This window comes from Talpa occidentalis, unplaced genomic scaffold, assembly GCF_014898055.3.
Source record: "Talpa occidentalis isolate TD23 unplaced genomic scaffold, MPIMG_talOcc4v2.1 talOcc4.8, whole genome shotgun sequence".
Lineage (NCBI taxonomy): Eukaryota > Metazoa > Chordata > Mammalia > Eulipotyphla > Talpidae > Talpa > Talpa occidentalis.
In genome coordinates, this window is record NW_023605194.1 from 31,444,765 (window position 1) to 31,455,230 (window position 10,466).

Genomic DNA, 10,466 nt, shown 5'->3' on the forward strand with positions numbered 1-10,466 from the left:
AATGAAAGTTTCTTTATAAGTGAAGAACCTGACAGCTGTTTAGTGTTGTGGAATGTTATAATAATTGACATCTGAGTTTGAACCTTGGCTCTGCCTCTTTACTAGCTATGTGACCTTAGAGAAGTTACTTCATTGCTCAAAATTTGTTTCTTCCTCTAAAAGGCAAGATTAATATCTTGTCAGGTGGCTGTGAGAATTAAATGAGAAAATTCATGTTGTATCTGGCACATAGAAGAATCTCGATAAATAGATAAATAGATATTAGATAAATAGATATTAGATAAATAGATAAATAGATATTCCCCCCTGAGAAAATATCTCAATTCTATATCATGGATGAATCATGAAAACGGTGGGAAAAGAAAGATGTTTTAAATTTGAACGTACTCAGTGTTATGCTGACGTTAGCTACATTGCTGATAAAGAGATGTTGTCATGATCCAGGTTGTATGGGAGTTAAAACCAGTTTCCTTCCTGCTTTCCAACTGACATAATAAGCAAAACCTGACTGGGCAAACATAGACCTATTTATTAGATCACTTATTATTAATGTTAAACTAGCTTTGGTGCTGACTTCTCCTGTTCTTTTCAAAATTTCACTGTTGGCGTTTAAAATCTGACAGCCCTTCAAAAGCGTTGTAGAATGCTTAATGGTTTAAATCATTCTCCAGAATATGTGAAGTACATTTTCCAAAGTGGCCTTCTCCATCTACTAATATGTTTGAAATCATGCACACGGGACAGAATTGCTTATATTTTCATGCTTTGTACTGGAGGTCTGTTCAGTTTTCATGGCAATCACCTTTTGGGGTTTATGGGCAATATTCAATATATACATAACCAAAGCATGAAAAACCATTTAAAACAAAGCTATTAGTTGAGAATTTTTCAATGATTTACCCCTAAGTAAAAGGAAAATGTCTTTAGTTTGAGCTGTATGTATGGAATCTTTAATTTTCTAAGTGCCTCTTCTAGCTTTGATACATAGTAGTGATAATCACTAAATATTTATTACTGGACCAAATTTGCTGTCTAATTTCACTTTAGTTCCTTGCAATTTCTATAACCTTGTGGACCCTCCTGAACCTTCTCAGTTTCAGTTTCCTCTTCTGTAAAAAAGAAGGTATTGATTGTATCTCCCCAAATTGTTGCACCAGTTATGTGTTCATGCATTTAAACTAGCCAGTACAGCACCTGGCACATAGTAGGCACAATATACTGCATGTTTCCCCAGACACCTCTCTTCATTCTTCAGTAATGTCCTTTACAACAACTTTTTTTCTTTCTCATTCCCTAAATATTTAGAAACTGTATTCTAGAGAATACGAATGTTTGCGAATTATATTGAAAATGTATTCCTTTGTAGTCCATTTTTGGATTATTTTAGTGAAAATTATTTTATGTCTGACAGATCTTGACTTGAATCCTGAATTTGCTGTGTCTAGAGTTTTGGCCTTAGGCAAGTTACTTAACTATCAGTAAGGTGTCATGAAGTTGGAATAAGTTAATAATATGTATAAAGCATTGAGTTCTATTGCCGGGTTTGTGTGGGCCCAAAGTAGATGTTATTATTTTAGCTTGAAACTTTTATTTAATTTGGTAATTTATGTAATGAACTGTTGTATATGGAGAACCTACTCTACTCCAACCCCACTGGGAATAGACAGGAAGAACTGTTAACAAACAATTGGGCATGTTATTATGGGTGACAGCATTTGGCCCTGCCTTAGAATTAGGGTCAGTAGAAGGGGTATTTTCTCTTGTATTTGAAGTAAAGTAGGTTAATTGACCATTACTACATTTGGTCTGGAAATTTTTTGATGTTGTGTTTCTCTGTTGAACATCAAAATTAAAAAAAAAAAAGCATGTCAAAGATAAGTTTATGAGTGCTAAAGTAGACCAAGTAAATTCTGCTGTTTTAAAAGTTTTTGATCTTTTGCCCTTTTTTCATTGGAAATAAACATTTTTCTCCTATGCTAAAATTCTTCATATGATGATGCTGGCAATAAACTGTCCATTTTAAAATTCATTTGAATTGTTTGGATTCCTACTGGGCAGAAGGAATCTACTAAACATTGCAAAACTCTTGCTAAGAGTTTTATGGGAATTCTTAACAAATAGAAAAGCTTAAGGATTGCATTGGGCATTATAGAAAAAGGCTTAATTTTGAAAAAATGTTTGGTGTTATGTTCTTATCAAATTAACAATGAGGTTTTTACAAAAAGATATCCTACTGAATGGGAGAGAATATTTGTACCTCATACATCTGATAGTGGTTAATATGCAAGATGTACAAAGAACTCATAAAAATCAAAAACAAAACAACCCAATCAAAAAATAGGCCAAAGATCTGAATGGACATTTCTCTAAATAAGATATGTAGGTGTACGATATCTTACCATGTGCTGTCTTAGCAATAGCACATGAAAAAAATGCTCATCATCACTTATTGGGAAAATGCAAATCAAAATCAAATCACAATGAGATACCAATAAGTATTTGGCAAGGGTGTGGAGAAAAAGGAGCCCTCATACACTTAGGTGGGAATGTAGGCTGGTTTAGTGCCTGTGGAAAACAATACAGAGGTTTCTCAAAATATTAAAAACAGACCTCCCAAATAATCCAGCAATTTCACTCCTAGACATCTATCCAAAGAATATAAAAACACTAATTTGAAGGGATATATGCATGCCTATGTTCACTGCAGCACTGTTTACAAAAGACAAGTTATGAAAACAACCGAAGAGCCCAGTGATAGATGAGTAGATAAAGATGTGATACAGATACACAGTGGAATACTACTCAGCTATATAAAAAAGTGAACTCTTGTTATTTGGGATAACATGGATGGAACCGGGGTGGGGGGGGGAGCGGTTATACTAAACAAATAAGTCAGAAGGAAAAAGACGCAAAATGGATGATTTCACTTACATGTGGAATATAAAGCAAGCAAAGGGACAGACAAAACTAACCTCCACTCCACTCTTTCCCCCCAAACCCCCAAAAAACCCAACCCTTGCAATCTGACTAGGGAACTGAGACCACCAGGGTTTGGGAGCAAAGGGTGAAGTGTACCCATTGCACTGTGGTGGAGGATAATTGGTACTTTGGTGGTGGGCATGTTGTGGTAATATGTATTCAAAGAGGTAAGCCTATAACCCTAAAACATGTACAGTGCTGTAAACCAAGGTCACCTCAATTAAAGAAAAATAAAGAGGTACCAAAATAATCAACATTTATTTTGGAAGTTAGTTTTTTCAGATAAGATGCTAGCATCTTTTTTTTGTTGTTCTGTAAGGTTTCTTTTATTAATTGAGATATAATTCATAGAACATGAAAGTTTCGTGGTGTTAAAGATATTCACAATGTTGTGCAATATCACCAGTATCTAATTCCAGAACTTTTTCTTCATGTTCAAAGGAAACTCTATGCCCATCAAGCAGTTACCCCATATTTTCTCTTTCTCCCAGTCCTGGCAGTCAGTAATTTGCTTCTGTCTCTATATATGGACTTACCTACTCTGAATATTTCATATAAGTGGAATCATATGACATATTGCCTTACATCTTGGATCCTTTCACTTGGCATGTCTTCATGGTTTATCTAGGGTGTGGCATATGTCAGTATCTCATCCCTTTTTATGGCTGAATAATACTCCATTCTACATTTTGTTTATCCATTCATCAGTTGATGGATGTTTGGATTGTTTCCCCTTTTTGGCTGTTGTGTGTACACTGTGAACATTTGTGAATGCTTTTTTTTTTTTTTTTGCTTTTTTGTTTTTTACATTTTGACACATTCATTTATTCAAATACCCTTCTGATTACACATGGTCCAAGAATACACAAATAGTAAACCAAATATAATCAGATATTAAAGATTGGTCTTCCAACATTATAGCCAATGAGCTCACGCTTGCCTATGATCTCGTCAATATAGAACCACATCCAATCCTCAGTGGCCACCAAATCGTTCAGCAGAGCTTCCTTGACTGTGAGCTCTTTGTGGCTACCAGTTTTAGCACTATTGACTATTTTTTTCAGGCTCTGAATAGCTGCAGGGATCTCAGCAGGGGTTGGAGGAACCAGCTCAACCTTGGCATAGCTCCAAAATGTGGCCAATCGAGGTTTCGAGTAAGTCACAGCAGCAGCACCGGGCCCTTCTCCCTGAGGTTATGGACAAATTGGGTCATGGCTCTAGAATGGAGAGTCTGTGGCCCCGAATGGCCCGCTGAATGTACATTTGTGAATGCTTTTATGTGAACATATTTTTCAGTTCTCCTTGGTCTATATCTAAGATGGAATGACTGGCTAATTCTGTTTAACTTTTTGAGAAACTGCCAAACTGTTTTTCCAAAGCAGCATATCTATATATCATGTTATGTAGTTTTAATACTATTTAACATAGTTAGAAAGAAATAAGAGACATGTTTATTAAAATATTATCCTGATAATATTAGTGCTCATGACAGCCCATCCACAGCCAAATGGGAGTCTCAGTTTGTTTTAAGAATGAAAATATTAAAATATAAACCGGGCCTCCTCGGTGGCGCAGTGGTTGAGCGCTGGGTTGCAGCCTCTGCAGCGCTCCCCGGCCACCGGAGGAGGGTCCCACATGGCGCGCAGACCTCTCCTGCAGCCCGCTGCTCCCCTCAGCAGTGTACTTCGGTCCTTCTGCCTGCTCTGCTCCCCGCTCTGGCTCTGGTAAATTCTCTCACCCTCCCACGCTTCTGACTGTACCCAGTGCTTGTATAAATAAATAAATAAACCTTTAAAAAAATAAAATATAAACCAACACTGTAAAGATAGTATAGTTTTTTTATGCCCTCTTGTTCTTCCATTCACCCACATCTCCTAAAAGTTTAGAATATGGGCTTCCCTGGTGGCGCAGGCAGTTGAGCGCAGCACTGCGAAACTGTCCACAGCCTCTGTAGCATAGATTCGATCCCAGCCTGCCGCGGAGATACCCACGTGGTGTGGCAGACCTCTCCTGTCTGGCCTGCTGCTCCCCTCAGCAGTGTATTTTAGTCAGTCTTCCTGTTCTGTTCCCCACTCTGTCTCTGGTGAATCCTCTCACCCTCCCGCACATGTGGCCTGTACCTGGGTTCTTGTATACATGAATAAATAAATCTTTTTTTTTTTTTTTTTTAAAGATTTATTTATTTATTTATACAAGCACTGGGTACAGTCAGAAGCGCGGGAGGGTGAGAGAATTCACCAGAGCCAGAGCGGGGAGCAGAGCAGGCAGAAGGACCAAGGTACACTGCTGAGGGGAGCAGCGGGCGGCCGCCATGTGGGACCCTCCTCCGGTGGCCGGGGAGCAGCCGGGGATTGAACCAGAGCTGCAGAGGCTGCGGGCAGCGTCGCAACCCAGCGCTCAACCGCTGCGCCACCGGGGAGGCCCAATAAATAAATCTTTAAAAAAAAAAGTTTAGACTATGCTTGGAATGGTGATATGTACTTTTGCATAAGGATAGATCACTAAAGTGACATATTAAAGTGCCTGATTTGCTTTTCCTTTGTGAATTTCATGTTTTATTACACAATTTACTAATGCAGAGAAATTGAGCATGGCTCTTTTCTACAAAAAATATTCTTGAAATTCAAAATAGATTTAATTGTGATTAAATTTTCTTGAATATGAAAATATTTTCACAAACATTATATAAAGACCTCCCTTAAAAATCTTTGTATGAAAGATATTGTAAGTGGTTTGAGATGCTTTTGTCTCCTCCACTGATTACACTGCCTCTCTGCTTTTGTTGCTCTTAGTCATTTTAAACTTTCAGCCTACATTTGTCATAATGCATATTTTTTTTTGTAAATTTACATAAAATCATTATAAAGATAGTTAATTGGTTTCATTGGAGTACAGAATCAAAGCAGAAAGAGCACTCAAGAGAAATATTTATGGAGTAATTCTTAATGCTGGGTTGGCTCTTAAGTGCTTTTCATGCCTTTTCTCTTTTAAGGTGACAATTTATATTAATTTTATGTTTGGAAGAAGAAATGTGATTATCAATCATCTGTAAAGCTTGACTTGAGCTCTGACTCTCTAGGATAAATTAATCTTTATCCCTTTAAGGATATTTTATTTATTTATTAAATATTTATTTATTTATTTATACAAGCACTGGGTACAGTCAGAAGCGCAGGAGGGTGAGAGAATTCACCAGAGCCAAAGCGGGGAGCAGAGCAGGCAGAAGGACCGAAGTACACTGCTGAGGGGAACAGTGGGCGGCAGGAGAGGTCTGCACGCCATGTGGTGGCCGGGAGCAGCCGGGGATTGAACCTGCGCTGCAGAGGCTGCGGGCAGCTTCGCAACCCAGCGCTCCACCGCTGCGCCACCGGGGAGGCCCTATTTATTTATTTTTTTTAAAGATTTATTTATTTATTTATACAAGCACTGGGTACAATCAGAGGCATGGGAGGTTAAGAGAATTCACCAGAGAAAGAGCGGAGAGCAGAACAGGCAGACTGACGAAGTATACTGCTGAGGGGAGCAGCGGGCGGCAGGAGAGGTCTGTGCACCATGTGGGACCCCCGCCCTGCGGCCGGGGATGGAACCAGCCTTGCAGAGGCTGTGGGCAGCTTTGCAGCCTAGCACTCAATCGCTGCGCCACCTGGGAGGCCCTAAGGATATTTTATAGAGATTGAATCATTTTCTTAGAGTAATGAAAATTGAGGAGTTCTTTTTTAGGTGAATTTCTCTTTGGTTTTAAACTAAAACTATGAAAGCCAGTAACATCGAGGAAATTGAACATGTTTACTAAATTCTATGATATTAACCTGTGATTTTAGTTATTTTTACAATTATTTTGGTGCCTCAAATTATTTGTTACTGTACGTATGTTGGCTGCTTTTCATCTATTTCACTTCTGGTGCAGTTGAGCTAGAGAATTAATTGGATTTCACTCAGGATTTTGGCCTGAATATTGACACAATACTTTTTGGGGGAAGCATTAAGTTAGCAGTATTAGTGTTAAGTTTGCAGATAACTTTCAGTACTAATTACAAGTAGTGCAGATATTGCAAATAAAAAAATCTACCTAAAAAGTAGAAAGACAAATGATTCAGAAATTCTACTTTGGCTACATATCCAAAGGAAACAGAATTAATTATCTCAAGATATTTGCATCCTCATGTTCAAAGCAGCATTATTTATAATAACTGAGACATACAAACAATCTACATGTTCATTAATGGATGAATGAGTAAAGAAAATGGGGTCTATAATCACAGTGGAATATTATTTAACCATAAAAAGGAAATCCTGTCATTTGTGACAACACAGAAAAACCTTGAAGGGATTATGTTATGTGAAATAAGACAGAGAAACACTGTATGAAATCACTTATGTGAAGTCTTAAAATATCCAAGGCATAGAAGTAGAACAGATTGGTGGTAGAGGCATATGGTTGGGCATGAAAAAAAAAAATGGATGAAGGTGGTCAGACTTCTGTTTACAAGAGAAATAAGTTTTGGGGATGTAATGTACAGCATGGTGACTCTAGTGAGCAATACTGGTATTGTGTGGCTGAATTTTGAGATTAATCTTAAGAGAAATCATAAGAAAGAAAATTGTAACTGTGAGGTGATGGATATTAACTAAACTTACTGTGGTAATCATTTTGATATATGTAACAATCATTATGTTGTATACCTTAAAGTCATACAATGTTGTATGTTAATTCTATCAGTAAAACTGGCCAAAAAACCCCCCACAAAATTCTTCCCAGATAAAATGTTGATAACTGCTCTTTTTATTTAATGTACTGGTAAAAGGCAAGAAATTGAGGATATCTTGGAAGTCAAATTTTATATTATTAAAATCCTACCTATTGACTTATATTTACTTAGAAACAGTATAAGAGATCTGTGACTGAAAGGTGATTTCTAGGAGGAATAGTTGTATAGATGGAATATATACTCACACATTTTTTGCTCTTGTCTTGTTGCCAAGATAAAGAATGGCATTCCTTCAATTAGAAATTCTACTATTCTCCATAGAAAGAGTACAGTTGGAATTGTACAGTTATTCATTCATTAGATGAATATTTTAAACTTCTGATGTTTATAAGGATACAAAGATGAATGAAACAAAGTGTGGCACAGTCCCTCATCTCAAATAAGAGCTATGATATGCTATGTGGGAGCACAAAAGATGTGGTTGAAAGTCACTAACATGGTATATTGATCCCTTTCTTTTTCCATAGTTCTTAGGTACTTTATGGTTTAAATTGGTCTTTGTTTATTGCCCAGAATTTCAACTTTATTCTATAATTTTGTTTCTTTGAAAAATTTTTCCTCAAGTTTATAGCAAAGTATAAAAACAACTAAACTTGGGAGAACACAACCTGTGCATAGTTAGATGGAGACTTTACCTACTTTGAAATGGAAAAATGTTTGCTTCAGTGTACTGAGTTAATTAATGTATGTTTGGTAGAAAATTTTCAATTTTAATTGCTGACTTGCTCAATGAGAGTGAATGGTCATAATTAAGCTAAAAAGTGTAAGATAAAGTAGTTATCTGACCTGAGTAGTTTTTCAGGTATAATAAATTATTCAGCATGATAAGCTTCTCTACAAACAACTTTCATTATTGTTATTTCTATTTCTCTTGGGTAATCAATTTTTCTCCCTATCTCATTTTTAGGAGACATGAGAAAAAGGCTGAATTCTGAGTGGACAAGGTAAACCTTTCAATATCATTGTGATTATTGAATTGATGATTTGATAATCAAAACGAATTTCATTTACTTAGAAAAGAGTGGATTATTACCAATGTTAATAATATTTATATCCGATATTGCTAAAAGCACTTTATATTCATTATCTGATTTAAGACTTACAGCAATCCTGTGAGATACTGTTGTACCCTCTGTATAGGAAGCACAGAAGCCTAAGGAAGCACAGAAGTCTAAGGATTTCTGCTACTGATGTCATGTATTTGGCCAGAGTTATAGCATAAAAGCGATGCTGCTTATTTCTTGCTCTTTTTTCCCCTTAAAATTTGTTATTTTTTACTTTGCAGGATAATTTGCTAGAGTTCTTAATTCCTAGAGGTTGGATTTAAGTTACCAAGGTGTGTTTTATGTCCTAAGGAGTTAATCCTTACATACTTTACTTCCATATTTTTTAGTACTCATGTTTTTCAAAGTTATATAGTTTAATGAGTTAAGTAGTTTGCCAGGGATTCTTCAGACAGAATTCTCAGTCTCTTCCTTTATTTCCCCAGAAGTGATCACTCTCAACTCCTAGCTGTTGCTATTAACCTGTGATTTTTCAAGTAACATATTTGAATTACATTACCTGAATTTTCAACTTAGGACCTAGCTTTTTATTTTCTGTGTCCTTACATTAACTAAACTCAGATTTTTTTCTACCATTCATACAGATGTCCTATTTTCTTTCATATCATTTATTCTGTCAATGTCATCATCTTCAAGCATCCCTCTCAGAGCAGAGTGCTCCAATCTGGAGCAATTTCTCTTTGTTCATAGTGCCCAACTACCTTCCTACAAATTCTCTTTTCTTCTGTGTTGGACCTTCTCTTCCTTCTGTCCTCTGTCTTCCTCTTTCTTGGTTTATGCCTATACATTTTGCTGAAGGAAGGGTGGGCAAATTATTTGGCATTTTATATTTCTGAAATTCCTTTATTCTCAACCTTAATCAATAGTTAGGTTGTGTATAACATTCAGTTTAGAAATCATCTTTCCTTCTGAATTTTGATGACTTTGTTCCATTGTCTTCTAGCTTACACTGGCTGCTGTTCTGATTCTTCATCCTTTGTAACCTATTTCTCCATCTCTGAAGGCTTCTAGGAACTTCTCTTCATTTCCATTGCTTTGAAATTTCAAAGAGATTAGCTCTGGTATGGGTGTATTTATATATTTTTAATTTCTTGTGCTGTACATTTTCTATTTTCAATTAGGAAATGTACAGTGTTAATTCTGGAACATCTTGAATTATTTCTTTGATTTTTGTCTTTGTTTTCTTCTATATTGTATAGATGTTGAATCACTTTGACTGGGCCTCCAGTTTTCTTAATTTTTTTTCTTGGTATCATCTATTTTATTTCTTATTATTTCTGATAAATTTCTGGGAGTTTAATTTACAAGAATTCTTTTAAAGAGTATCCTATTTTTTTTTTTAAATGGGTAGTATATCTACTTTTACCTCTCCAGTTATATTAATGATAGGGCAATTTTTTTTTATTTAAAATTTTACCCTCCCTACATTGCCTGTTTTTCCTCCAAGTTCTTTATTTTTGTGTGTGTTTCATTTGTTTTGTTTTCCCTTTGGTGATCGAGGCTTTCCTCACATGAGTAGTGATCCTGAACTGCCTGCCAGCGTGGCTCTAAAAGTTGGGAAATTGGAAGCTCTGAGTACTTGTGTACTTGTTGACTCTGAGTTTAGTGTAGGGTGACCTGGCCTTGCCACTTCTTAGGAAGCCCTTGAATCTTA

The 10,466-nt window shown here is 36.3% G+C and overlaps 1 pseudogene; it reads right to left on the reverse strand.

The window, feature by feature from the left end:
• Positions 1-3,866: 3,866 nt before the first annotated feature.
• On the reverse strand, positions 3,867-4,192 carry LOC119234615 (ATP synthase subunit g, mitochondrial-like; annotated as a pseudogene).
• Between the last annotated feature and the right edge of the window lie 6,274 nt (positions 4,193-10,466).